The sequence below is a fragment of the Microtus oregoni genome, unplaced genomic scaffold (genome assembly GCF_018167655.1).
Source record: "Microtus oregoni isolate MIOR12 unplaced genomic scaffold, Mior012 000018F_ref0000195, whole genome shotgun sequence".
NCBI classification, from domain to species: Eukaryota; Metazoa; Chordata; class Mammalia; order Rodentia; family Cricetidae; genus Microtus; species Microtus oregoni.
This window is the reverse complement of record NW_024543077.1, coordinates 7,726,991-7,741,839: the sequence shown is the minus strand read 5'-3', so window position 1 is coordinate 7,741,839 and position 14,849 is coordinate 7,726,991. Positions and strand designations below refer to the sequence as shown.

The 14,849-nt window shown below is 36.5% G+C and overlaps 1 long non-coding RNA gene across 1 annotated transcript; it reads right to left on the bottom strand.

Annotated features, from left to right (window-relative positions):
* Nucleotides 1-620: 620 nt before the first annotated feature.
* LOC121458761 lies at nt 621-5,076 on the bottom strand. Its single transcript, XR_005975879.1, has 3 exons — nt 4,976-5,076; nt 2,862-3,070; nt 621-1,464 (listed from the first exon to the last, which is right to left on the bottom strand). It is a non-coding gene; the product is annotated as an uncharacterized LOC121458761 (long non-coding RNA).
* Nucleotides 5,077-14,849: the final 9,773 nt, after the last annotated feature.

Here is a 14,849-nt window from a genome sequence, read left to right as displayed (position 1 = left end):
GTCACACACTTTCCTGGAGGGTCCTGCCATCATCTCTCCTCTGGATATTCAAGAAATGGAAATATTATTTAGTCTTTTATGTTTATTTTCATGTTGAAAGATGACAAAAGGCAGCTCTTTCCCAGAACAGCAAACACAAACATCAGTTTCCATCATTAGTCATTACAGAATGCAATTAAAATCAAAATGTCAGCATGAAATGACTCCATCCTTGTGTTGGAGTGAAAAAATAACTAAAATAGTGGTACCATATGCTGATAGATGTGCAGAGGAGCTGGAAGAGAGCTCAGGGGTTATTCTGTAAGATGGTTTTGGCAGCCTCTTAAAGACATACATATGAAGCTGTCATGGGTTTCACCACCTGCACTCTCAGGGATTTGTCAAAGAAAGTTAAAGTGATATGCAAGAAAAAAAACATGTATATAAAAGTTCAGAAAGATTTTATTCATAATGTGCAAGATTACAAATAAGTACAAAAGCTAAAGATCAAAAGAACATTAAGTTGTCAATGAACAAATGGCCTAATGAAGCACACAGTTCCATAAAAAAGAAACACAAGATTATTACAAAGTGTTCAACATCCCTGCCCATTAGGGAAATAAAAATCAACATTCCTTTCAGATGCCTAGTTACCTAAGCCAGAGTGACTATACACAATAAATCTCACAACAAATGCTGGCAAGGCTGTGGGGAAAGAGAAAACCTATTCAATCCTGATGGCAGTGCAAATTACTACAGAGAAGAATGTGGGTAAATAAACCTGAAATGACCATTCTGAGAATATATCTACAAGTAACATTATCTAGGTGTATCACATTATGTTAAGGAATTTACATGTATATAACTGTACACATATATTAACAATTAATGTAAAATGGCTTCAAATTTGAAAGAGAACATGGAGAGGTATATGGGAGGGTTTGGAGAGAGGAAAAAGAACAGAGAAATGATGTAATTATGTTATAATCTCAGAAATAAAAGAAATTATTTTAAAAAATGGCACAGAATACTCAAGTGGAAAGGAGATGAGGGGAAGGTTTCTAAGGTGATAAGGAAGAGAGGGGAGAGGAGGAAGGAGAGAACACACTAATGCAAACTTCTTGAAAATGTCAGAATGATATAGACTACTCCATATGATAAAAAGGGGAAAGAAAAAGAGTGGAAAGGACAGATGAGTCAGTCGACAGTGTTTGGGAAAACTGATTCACCACCTGGGGAGAATGAAACTAGTGTACAGAAGGGTTGGCCCTCCGGAATAGAGATCCGAGTTTGGGAAGCTCTACCAGGCGGAACTAGACAACATTGGAGCCAGATGCAGCAGGTGGCAGCTGCTTTCGTGATCCATGACATCTCAGTGGGGAAAACGTAAGTTGCATATCATGTGGTGTAAGTGTGCGTTTGAGGCAAAGGTTGCAGGTATTCGGTCTTTATTCAGTAGTGTGCAAACCAAGTAAATAACTTCTCCTGTTAGGACAAAATGCATATTGAATTACATGTCTTGCATGTTTTCTCCCATCTCGACAAATTAAATCAACTTTTACCTCCTTTTTTGTAATCTTTTTTGAGTATTTTATACATGAGGACGCAGCATTTACATGGCTTCATGGCATCTTTAAAGATTCTGTCTTCTGTCTCTGTCTGTCTATCTGTCTGTCTGTCTGTCTCTTTCTGTCTTCATCTCTGTCTCTCACATATGCACATGCACACACATACACACCTGCACGTGCCTGGGCACCCTACTGAGTCTCTTCAGTGTAGCTTATACTATACATAGGAGCTGAGGGTTGATCATTTGCTATTGGATAACTGATCTGGGAGATTGACCCTGGAGAAAACATATTCTCCATCTGTCAGCAGCTTTCCCTTCCTGTACTACTTCCTCTGGGACTGTTTGCCTTCTTGTATGAACTTTAAATGAGTTAATGGAAGAAAGTATTGTTCCATAGTGTTTATTCAACAAGGTCAGCTTCTTGCATGCTGTTTTCCCCTGCATTTACTGATGACTGAAACATAAAGTGAACAAAATTAGCATGTGATTTTGTGGTTTGGACAGAAGTACACATCATGTTATTGTTACTATCTTCAGTAAAATACACATTTAACCTCCAGAAAATAAATTGACATTTCTGCATGTGAATGAAAAATAGAAATTATTCAGAGAGTCTGAAGAATACATACTAATACATATAAATCAATATTGAAAAGAAGAGTGGTTTTCATAAAACTGAGTAAATGAATGCTTTATGAAAAAGCCTTCTTCATTATCATTTTGCTTTACTATAGCATAAAAATGGAACACAAATATATATTATAATAATCCCTATACTGAATAATATTCCCTGAGTTGGTAACATGTTCTATACGCTACAGCATCTCCTACTTTCCTTTCTTATCTTTTAACTTACCATTCCCTTTCTCATTTTTCCTCACAGGCATGAGAAATATGCACTTATTAAGAAATTCTTGGTGTTTATTAATTGCAAGTACTGTCATCTGCACTCGACTAACATTAAAGTAAGAAGTTCAATACAAAGCTGTACAAGCAAAAGCAAATATTAGGAAAATAATATACTAGGGGATTCCTCTTGGAAATGTGTATGTTCTCAGAATGTTAGTAGTCAAAATGCCAGCAACCCCCAAAGCTATACACTTTGTATATATATAGTGCTTACACTAACCATATTGTGATGAAGAACACCATTCTCTTTCTTATAAAAGCATCTATAACGGTGTAGTATTATTACAAATCACTAAATTTAGTATACACATTTATTAGCACCTAATAAACCATAGATAGCAAGCACAATGCTGTGGAAATTTAAGACCTAGCACTAAAAGAAAACAAAATAACATTATATTACCCTTTATTTCGCCTCTGTAATTTTTCACCATCACCTCCATCTCTTCCCTCTCTTGTGCTCTAGTCTGTTCAGGAAGACAGTTGAATACACTGGGAAGATTCGACAATAAACATTCATTTTTTACTGCCATGGAGACCGGAAAGTCTAAGATTAAGGTCAAGGTGCCAGAGGGTTTGAGGCTTCCAGATGATTATCTTGTCCTTGTACTCCTTCATGACAAAGAGAAGGAGAAGAAGGGGGAGGGGGAGGAAGATGAGGGTGAAAGAGAAAAAAAAAAGTTTGGTCATATCTGTATTTATAGAAGTACCAATTATATAATGAAGTCTCTGCTCTCTGAACCAAGGCACTATCTTCACACACCATCACATCTGACTTAGGATTTCACTTTAAACGTTTGAAGAGAGCACTGAGTCCATGTCCTTCCTGGTACAAAGTATCTTCATGATATTCTCTGAGCCAGCTTCAGAAAAAGGTATATATAACTGAGTTCTTTAATACTGTTTTTACCTATCAACAGCAGGGGTCATGCACCTGAACTCCTACATAGAGCTCACACAAGGAATAGAAAGGGCCTACAACAATTGCATTATGGTATAAGCCTCCAGGAATCATTTACACTCCTTTTCCTTTCATCCTTATTACCATGAATGAAGAGGAACAAGCAGAAAAAATGGAATTTCCCTAACTAATTTTGCTAAGTGTGTATTTGGGAAGATTAAGACAAGTGAGACCTGTAATTGCAGTTTATGATATAAAAATTATTTGTGTGCTGGGAGGTAGACAATTTAAGCATAAATGAATGGCATCATATATTTAAGGTTGTCCCAAACCCTGTTATAACTTCATCAGTATACTAATTTGTCACCTGAGATCAGAGGCAGGATGCTGAGGGCTTGGAAAAATTTTCAGCAAATAAATCAGACCTTGTGATTATTTTAAAATTATCTTTCAGATAATATAACACGATAAAATTGATAACCTTCCTTTTTATTTATCCACCAAGTACTTCTTCAGGCTGAAACAAGCAGGAATGTGATTATTCACTAATGAGAAATTCATATATCTGGAAATAAATCTTTGGGAGTGTGTGACTCAGTGTTTTCTGTTATGTTCACAAAGTTATGTGACCACAGTTATCTAGTTCTAGGGCAACGTTGTTTTGACCAGTAAAAATTCCATACTATGAGCAGCCTCTGACATTCTCATCTAGACTCTAGAACTACTATCTTGACAGGTTTGGGCACTTCACACAAATGTGATCACATGGTCTAAGACATATTGGTCCTGGCCTCTTTATTTAGCTAATTTTCAATTCACTCTATAACACGGTATGTAACAGCCCTATCTAATGACATAATATTATATTTTATTGTAGGCCAAATTTCTTCACAATCCACCATTTCATAGTATTTGCTTATATCTATATTTAGGTTACTACAAGTTATGCTACCGTAATATTGATATAAATGTTGTCTAGGTGTGTATATTTTGAATGTTTTGTAAGCATTTTTATCAGTCGAGGTTCTGGGTTAAATGGCAGTGCTCTTTTTAAGTTGATGAATAGTTGCCAAACTATTTTCCAATGTTGGCACCACTTATTTTCCATATAAATAATTGCTGTGATTGTGCATATTACAGACATTACAGTGTGGGTTCTTGGTGTAGTCCCTCACTTAAATGGGTTCCCTTGTGGTTTTGGCCAGTTGTTCAGCTTCTTTGGATAAACGTCTACTGAAGTGTTTACTATGATTTAAAATGGGAGACATCTTCCTAAGGAAGGGACCTGGGCCACTGAGCTACCACTTGAGTTCTTCTCTGTCTTTTGATTCTGGCACTGAAGAGTTCCTCAGATATTTTCCATATGAAACGATTCTTACATTGAAATACCGACATCTCTTGGTTATCTTTTAATTTTGGTGGTAGCTTCCTTGAAGGGTAAAATTTTAAATTTTAGATTAATTTAAATTTAAGTATTTCTTTAATTTTGGGGATTTATAATGACAAACTTTGGGGTACAGTCCCAAGACCCTCTTTAGGGTACAGATTGGTTGCTATAACAAGTGAGGGGGACTTTTTTCTTAGGGTATCTGAGGCGAACACATGACCTCTCTTACTCTGTGCTTTTCAGAATCAGCCTCTTTATTGTTTTGTGTCTGATTTTCTTGTCCCAATTCTAATTTTTCCTAGATTCTTCTCTTCTTCTTTTTTCTAGGCTAAAAAGTCTTCTTTTCACAGCAGCCTAGAAGCAAAAAAAAAAAAAAAAAAGTCTCAGGAATTACCTCTCAGTAATCAAAAGCACATTCCTAGGGCAAGTGATGGGGAATTGAACCACTGCCAGGGCAACACAAGGTTCCAAGGTTACAGGGGTAAGACCATGACCAAACATGGGTACAATGCTCAGTGACAAACTCTGAGGCGTAGGTCTATTGTTAGCAGACTGGCAAGCAAAGAATTGGCCTGCTTTTTTTGGGGTGCTTTGTGTAGCAACCTGGTTGGACAGCTGCAATGCTGACCCTGTGCACAGCTGTGAAGTTTTAAGCTTATGATCCATTTCCAAAAAGCCTTTGGTCCAGTTTGAACTTGCTTTGAGGTGAAAGTGAACTAATTGTGTGTAGTCTGAGCAAAATGGAGCCAAGCAGGTTTTTAAATGTCTACAGTCCTTGAGGAAAATACAGATTTAGTTAAGACGCATGTATTCTATACATCAAAATTATATAGGTAAATGAAAAGTCATCTTCCTGACAACCCATGGACATATGTGTCCATAAGACTGAAATGTTTTCAGGAGATTACATATACACATCACATGATATTACACACATTCCCATAAGTCCCATTCTGTACCCAGACCTACATGACTTAAAAACAAATAACAATCCTCAGTAATAAGGCATTCAAATCCAATGTTAAAAGCAATACATTTATTTTTAGTACTTTGTTCTCAATGGAGAATTTCCCACATATTATGAAATTAAATAAAGTAGTGATGCTACCTCTATCAAATGTCTGCATTCTCTTCTGTCCTTAGGAAATGTATTACAGTCACACTTTCAATGCATGTTCTATCAACTTTTATTTATTTATTTATTTATCTATCTATTTATTTATTTGTAGCAAATGGCCCTAACAAAAGCTTAGGTGAGCCAGGCGGTGGTGGCGCACACCTTTAATCCCAGCACTCGGGAGGCAGAGGCAGGCGGATCTCTGTGAGTTCGAGGCCAGCCTGGTCTACAAGAGCTAGTTCCAGGACAGGCACCAAAGCTACAGAGAAACCCTGTCTCAAAAAAACCAAAAAAAAAAAAAAAAAAAAAAAAAAAAGCTTAGGTGTTACGTTAGCTTTTTCAACAGGACTGGCAAATCCTTAGACAAGAGAGTCACACACCAGTTACTGGAGTAGATGGTACCTTTGTGAGGACAAAGGCTGAGGAATAGAGACAAGCTCATTCTTTAGTATCACCGCACATCACCCAGCCAGATTTCACACATAATATCTTTGTAAGCACCAAATTTCACTAACCTCAGTGTCATGTGAATGAGTCCATAGTGACCTGCTAATGAGAATGTTTTGTAAAATAACAGTCCAGTCTTTTCTCAGAATCTAATTGAGGATTTCTAATTAGTGTGTATGTGTGTGTGTGTGTGTGTGTGGTGTGATATTATTATAAAATCACATTTACTTAGAAATTTATTAAAATTACATTAACCATTAAATGCCAATGAATACTTCTCTTATTTGTATGTTAATGACTTTCTCCATTTACTTTAATTAAGCAATTAGAGGAAAGTTTAGATGAAAAAATACCAGCAGTTAAAATAGCTCACTTCACCTGTAGAATAGAATAACAGCAAGATAACAGAGTCTGATTCCTTGGACTAATGTTGTAAAGAGTTTCAGCGCACTCTCTGTGGTAGAGACCTGCAGCAAAGGGCAGCTGAGTTTCCACCACCGATTTACAAGCTGTCATGAAACACCAGTGTCTGGTTATTTATCACGCAGCCTTTCATCCCTTCCAGTATGGATCTCTCCCATCACTCCACTGAAACCGGAAGGTCAGAAATTATTGATGCTGTAGTGTTCAACCCTATGACCTTTTAATGCTTGAAAAGTGAAGACTTCACACAGCATCACACCCTTGTACAGCAAGTATAGTTCTGGGACATAAAACTGCCTGGTTACACTCTGATTCCCTTCTTGCTTCCATTCCTCCTCTTCGTCAGGCCTCCATTGCTCCACAAAATACAGATGTTATTCAAGCATCTAAATGACTTTGTTTTGTCTTGGGACCATTCTCCTCTTGTTTCCAGTGATCACCTTTCAATAGGATAAAATCACAATGCAAATGAATCCAAAATGTTGTCTCTGGTGTGCCTAATATAATCCTGGCATTACAAATGTCAGCAAAATATTGCTGATGGTATTGTACAATAAGAGGAAACTGTGAATCATGTAGAAATAGCCCTCCATAAGTAAGGAGAAAACTCAGAAAGACACAAAACAGAACAGGGACTCATAACTTTCATGAAGGCAAGTCTCTTTTGTTTAGAGACATACTGTCAGATTTTTTAATCAGATAGTTTCATTTTTATGATAGTTATATTTTCTGTGGTTCAGCGGGTGTTACAGAGGCCTGAGCTTCACGAAGAAATTGGAAAAATAGGTTTACAATGTCTTACTGTCTACTCGTTCTTAGTTAAAATAGTCATTTTTGTTTTGGATTAAATTTTAGTTTAAAGATTGGTACCCTAATAAATAAGGGATATAAATAACAAAAAGTGAACTGAGGGCTATAAATACAAAGCAAAACCACCCCTGCTAAATATTACTCTAGGTTCAAACCGTTCCCTAGGTAACTGTTGTTAAGAAAGTTGATAAAAGTTTTTATGCCTTTTCTTATTGTAGCCTGTCATGATGTGTTTGGTTCATGTCCCTTGGAGGCCCTGCCCTTTTCTAAAGGTAATGAAAGAGGACTGGATCTGAAGTAGAGGGGAACTTGAGAGGGGACTGGGGAGAGTTGAGGAAGGGAATATTGTGATTGCAACATAATGTGAAGGAGGAGACTAAATTAAAAACAACAATTAACAATAAAAGGGGAGTTTGTTTTCAATTATTCTGACATGCGTTACTTTTAAAATCTGAGGTCATAAAGAGGGCTGCCAGGACCACACGGCCCTCTAATATTTCCTGTCCTTAATAATCAAGGGGACTGCCTTTATTTTTTCTCTTTAAGGTTTGGGCATCAGTTTATATGACAATTTTCTTCTCTGGAGGCATTACCATCCCTGACTTCAAACTCTATTACAGAGCTACAGTATTGAAAACAGCTTGGTATTGGCATAAAAACAGAGAAGTCGACCAATGGAATCGAATAGAAGACCCTGACATTACCCCACAAACCTATGAACACCTGATCTTCGATAAAGGAGCTAAAAGTATACAATGGAAAAAAGAGAGCATCTTCAACAAATGGTGCTGGCAAAACTGGATGTCAATCTGTAGACGAATGAAAATAGATCCATATCTATCACCATGCACAAAACTCAAATCCAAATGGATTAAAGACCTCAATATCAGTCCGAACACACTGAACCTGATAGAGGAGAAAGTGGGAAGTACTCTACAGCAAATGGGCACAGGAGACCACTTCCTATGTATAACCCCAGCAGCACAGACACTAAGGGCATCATTGAATAAATGGGACTTCCTGAGGCTGAGAAGCTTCTGTAAAGCAAAGGACACTGTCACTAAGACAAAAAGACAACCCACTGACTGGGAGAAGATCTTCACCAACCCTGCAACTGACAAAGGTTTGATCTCCAAAATATATAAAGAACTCAAGAAACTAAACCGTAAAAGGCTAATCAACCCAATTATAAAGTGGGGCACTGATCTGAACAGAGAATTCTCAACAGAAGAACTTCAAATGGCCAAAAGACACTTAAGGTCATGCTCAACTTCCTTAGCGATCAGGGAAATGCAAATCAAGACAACTTTAAGATACCACCTTACACCTGTCAGAATGGCGAAAATAAAAAACACCAATGATAGCCTTTGCTGGAGAGGTTGTGGAGAAAGGGGTACACTCACCCATTGCTGGTGGGAATGCAAACTTGTGCAACCACTCTGGAAAGCAGTGTTTCGGTTTCTCAGGAAATTCGGGATCAACCTACCCCTGGATCCAGCAATACCACTCTTGGGAATATACCCAAGAGAGGCCCTATCATACAACAAAAGTATATGCTCAACTATGTTCATGGCAGCATTGTTTGTAATAGCCAGAACCTGGAAACAACCTAGATGCCCTTCAACGGAAGAATGGATGAAGAAAGTATGGAATATATACATATTAGAGTATTACTCAGCAGTAAAAAACAAGGACTTCTTGAATTTTGCATACAAATGGATGGAAATAGAAAACACTATCCTGAGTGAGGTAAGCCAGACCCAAAAAGAGGAACATGGGATGTACTCACTCATATTTGGTTTCTAGCCATAAATAAAGGACATTGAGCTTATAATTCATGTTCCTAGAGAAGCTAAATAAGAAGGTGAATCCAAAGACAAACACATAGGCATCCTCAGGAATATTAACCTTCATCAGGCGATGAAAGGAGACAGAGACAGAGACCCACACGGGAGCACCGGACAGAAATCTCAAGGTCCAAATCAGGAGCAGAAGGAGACGGAGCACGAGCAAGGAACTCAGGACCACGAGGGGTGCACCCACACACTAAGACAATGGGGATGTTCTATTGGGATCTCACCAAGGCCAGCTGGCCTAGGTCTGAAAAAACATGGGATAAATCCGGACTAGCTGAACATAGCGGACAATGAGGAATACTGAGAATTCAAGAACAATTGCAGTGGGTTTTTGATCCTACTGCACGTACTGGCTTTGTGGGAGCCTAGGCAGTTCGGATGCTCACCTTACGAGACCTGGATAGAGGTGGGCAGTCCTTGGGCTTCCCACAGGTCAGGGAACCCTGATTGCTCTTCGAGCAGATGAGGGAGGGGGAATTGATCGGGGGAGGGGGAGGGAAATGGGAAGCGGTTGTGGGGACGAGGCAGAAATCCTTAATAAATAAATAAATTTAAAAAAAAAAAAACAAAAAAAAAACAAAGAGAGAAGGCATTTGCTATTTGGCAGCCTTTAGTCTAATAGCATAACATCACCGAATATGTATTGTGAGTCCACAAAAGCAAAGGAGCAATAGACATGCATTAGTTCTTATTTCATTTCTAGACACCCCAGTACTATTGGCATAACTCATGTTTATCTTTGCTCCTTTATTCTTATAACTGTCATCAGGATGAGGAATAAAGAAAACCTACAAATATTCTGCATACAAAGAAGCTGGAATATTTCTGTAGTTTCCAAAATATTGTGTAACCTTTGTAAAATAAACAGAATTTTCATTTTTTCTTCTGAAAAAAAAATATGAATCTGATTCAGTCTTGAACAGAGCATGAGAACACCTCAACTATACCACATTACCTCTCTGTGCTGTTCACTCAGCAGTAGTCCAGGACATTTTAACGTACAGAATCCCTCAACCTTTGTCTACCAGATTCTCTCATTTGCCAGTTATGAGACAAAATACAGACTTCACTTCAGTTCCGTTATTGAGGGATTCAAATATAACAAGACAATGAATCACAGAAAGCAGAAATTAAAGCACAGTAGCCAGGATGAAGACATCACAGAGAGACTTAAATGTACGTGGTAATTAACAGTGATGAACTGGCATCCTTATTGCTAATTACAAAGTTTGTGGAAATTGATCATAGCTACTTTCATCATCATGAGCTGATCTTCAAATTGTATTTCATCTCTTTTCTGGTGCATTTATTGGACACCATTCACTAAATTTTTTATCAGGAAGCAATTCTAATTCTTTTTTCATTTTTTAATTACAAAATGAATACATTATCTAGAAAAAAGTTTGTAGATTTCAAATAAAATATTAATTATATTTTCAATAGTATAATTTTATTTGTAGCCATGAAGGAAACTATTTTAGAGTCTTTCTCATTTTTTTTCTGTTTATGCTACTTTATCCTTTTCTCTGTTGATTCCTCTAATAGCCAGTCATGGTGAGGGACCATTTTAAAGTCACATTCCCTAGAGAGTCTCATACAACTAACCTGATGACTAGAGTAATCAGAATCAGCATGAACATTGAAGAATAGTTCTCACAACTTCAAAACCTCCAGTGCTTCCTTCAGTAAGAGTCAGAAAAGCTACCTACACAAGCCCAAATCCTAGACATTCACCTTCCTGCTTCCCCGTCCCTCACATTTTACATTTTATCCACTACCAAATTCTGGTTCTTTTGTCATTTGGGTATTTCCCAAGCCAGCCTAATACCTTGCTTCTCCATGACCACCACCCAAGTGTTACTTATCAGTTAAACTAAAGTCAAAGTAAAGGCAGCTACTAAGGAATGCTTGATGTTTTCTACTCAGTTCCTCCTTATGTGTTCTTTCCTGAGATTTGCTTCAAACCAAAGTTACTCAACTATATCTACATAACAAGAGTAATAATCTATGGATTTACTCCTCATTAAGTCAGAACATGCCTGCAATGAGCTTCACACAACTTTTTTAACATACCCTAAAAACTCCAAAATATAGGTACTTGCTTTTCTGTTACTTCCTTATTAATTGCTCCTGTGGAGAACATAGGAGCAATGGGCATGTGTGAGTACTGAACCTTGGATATGTGGGTGTCACAAAGTGAAATGGTCTTCTAAAAATAAAATACATATAATATTTCAAAAAATTGTTATTGTAAAAATAATGCTACATATCTCACGAGTGACATTTTATATAGATTATAGGCTATCATATTATTGTTATTTTTGATGTATTGGCTTCAAATACATCATTACATTCACCTAGATTTTCTCCATTTTCTCTTATTTACATATTTTAAATATTTCTTTTCTGGAATGGCAATATACTTTTTGTAAAGTCCCCAAATTGATTTTATATGAACAAATATTTAAAATGGGAAAACTATCTTAGAAGAGTAGTTCTCAAAATCCTGACCAAGGGTGGGAGGATGAGACATTTTAATGTTTTAAAGTATATATGTATATTCACCGTACATGTTTGGTGATGAGTTGATTCAAGCATAGGAACTTACACCCGCCAGCCAAGTTATCTACCATTATCTTGCAACATTTATCTGTTAAAATCATAAATCAACTCTTTCATGCAAGGTATTATTTAAAGTACCTTTTATTAAATTTATTCTCTGAAAATGCCATCCTTGCAGAAACTACATTCTGATTTCTCTCACTGCTCAAGAGTTGCTTTTTACCCCTCCCATTCCCGTTAACCTTCCCCCCTAAGAGTCAAACCCCTCTTATAACCACGTCTTTTGTTTTATTTTGTGACCTAATGAGTTTGATTGGGCACTTCTGAATGACCAAGGGTTTGGAGTTATCTACTCGAGCTCTTGGGATCACCAGTGGGTATGGGACTGAAGTCTCCTCTCCCACTAGAATCCATCAGTCGCCAACAGTTCATCAGGGATGAGTAGGGTCGATTGATTCCCTCACTCCTGCATGATTGACTGAATCTTCCTCTAGGTCATTAGAATATACTCCTCTCTCCTTTAATAAATTTCTATTATTTTATATTTTTCCACAAGTCTCAGGATTGTTACCTCTTGCTTCTTGGGGAGCTATATAGAGTTTGCCTGACTCCGCCTTCTTTCTCCCTGCATTCAGTATAGCTTTCCCACCTAGCTATATCCTGCCCTGCCATAGGCCAAAGCAGCTTCTTTAGTAACCAATGGAAATAAAACACATTCACAGCATACAGAGGGGCATCCCACATCAATCTGGGGCTAATTGAAATTTTTCTAATATGTAAGGTCATAATACTTTTTTCAGTTACTTATATAAATTATTTCAAGTTGTTTCATCTATAATGTTGCAATGAGCTCTCTTTTGAATATATTATTTTTATTTTTAAAGAACAACATACAGTTAATATTACAAAGTGATAACAATTTTTGTTTCTCATATGGTCATATGGTAGTTCAGTGAGCATTTAGTACATTATTATATCAGTCTTGAAACTGATCAATTATTCACACTAATACTAGTTTTTTGTGTTTTACTTTGTAAGCAATATTTTAAATATTTTAAAAACAATCTTGTTGCTTTAAATTTTAATATAATCCAAGAGTCTTGTTTATACTAGAAGTTTTAACTACTTTAATTAGTACATGTTACCCCAACTGATTTTGATTATTATAATATTTAAAAACAATTCTCTGTCCTCTTGTTTTTCTTTTTCTCTTCACTTCAATTTTGGTTTTATTTCACATTTTCTACATCCATGTTATAAATAAAATGTTTTTATGCATAGAACTGTGTTAATAATTTTTAACAAGTACCTACTGAATAGCAAGTCCATATGGATTAATAGTCTAAGGACCAGGTAATAAAGATGCCAACACTCTGTATGTTTTGTATGAATGTCATATTAACAATTAGACTTTTCCTCTTGATATAAAAGTATTGGCATACTTCTTTACCCATCCCTTTATTATCCAACAGTATTTTAAAATAAGGCATCTGAAGTTTTTATTTTCAATTTTATACTGATAAAATGTTTATTATTGGCAATTTGGACATCAATTGATTTTACTGGTTTTCCTTTTTACAAATTTTCCTATAACATATTAACTTTTGCTTTTGGAATATATCTTTTCCTTTCTCAAGTTAAATAGTAAACATTTTTTTTTAAACAAAGGCAGGGACCCACTTTGGAGCACTGGACTGAGCTCCCAAAGTCCAGTTGAAGGGTAGAAGGAATGAGAATATGAGCAAAGAGGTCAAGACTATGATGGGTTTATTCACTGAAACAGTTTACATGAGACAATGGGAGCTCACCAACTACAGCCTGACTGGAAAGGAACAAGCATAGGACCAAACTAGTACCTCTGAATATGTTTGACAGTTGAATTGCTGGCACAGACTGAGGGACTATTGGCAGTGGCATCAGGATTTATCCCTACTCTTGAACTGGCTTTTGGGGGTCCTGTTCTCTTTGGATGAATACCTTGCTCAGCCTAGACATAGTAGGGAGGGCCTTGGACCTTCCACAAAGCAATGTGCCTTACACTCTCTGGGGATTGGAGGGGGTGGAATGGGAGGGTGTGTAAAGGAAATGGGAGGAGGGGAGATAGTGGGGACTTTATAGGAATGGGAGGAGGTGAGGCAGTGGAAACTTGGATTGGTATTTTTTTTTAAATATAATAAGTTAAGAAATGAAATTGAAACACACAAAAAAGAGTTTCTTCCATACTGTTGTATTATATATTATGAATAATATGCAATTTGCTTCAAACATAAAATGCTAACTTATCCAAACACATAATCAGATTTGAACCCTTTGCAAACTTTCTGTATTCAGTGTTGCTGTTATAAAGGCAAGTATGTTTTATTTTATTTTCTTTATGACTAAATTTATGTTCTCTTTGAAAATAAGTTATATTTTGCCTATGATATTCTTACATCATTTTATTGTTACTTGGTAAGATTTATGCCTTTTGATCTCTTATTTTGAATTAATTGTTGTCTTTTCTTTAATTAACTGAAACAATTAATCAGTAATATTTTCCTCAGATATTTTGACCTTGCCTATGATTTGTTTCTCCTTCCAGAAAGGTATTGCAGTTTCTAATGCAATCCTCCATGTATTTTCCTTCTTTTCCTGCCTTTCTACCCCTTTCTTCATTTTTTATGGCTTTTGAGTGACTTCTTAAAACTTATCTTCAAATTCAAGAAATCATCATCATTCAAGCATATTCAATGAGTTCTCTCTTTTGGCAGTAAGTAAGCAGAAAATGGAATGGAAAGCAGATGTCATTTAAGATAACAACTAAACTATCAATTGCATGAAAATTAATCTAGCAGAGAAGGTGAGAGAAGTATATGGAATATTCTCAGACTTCTATTGATGAATTCAAA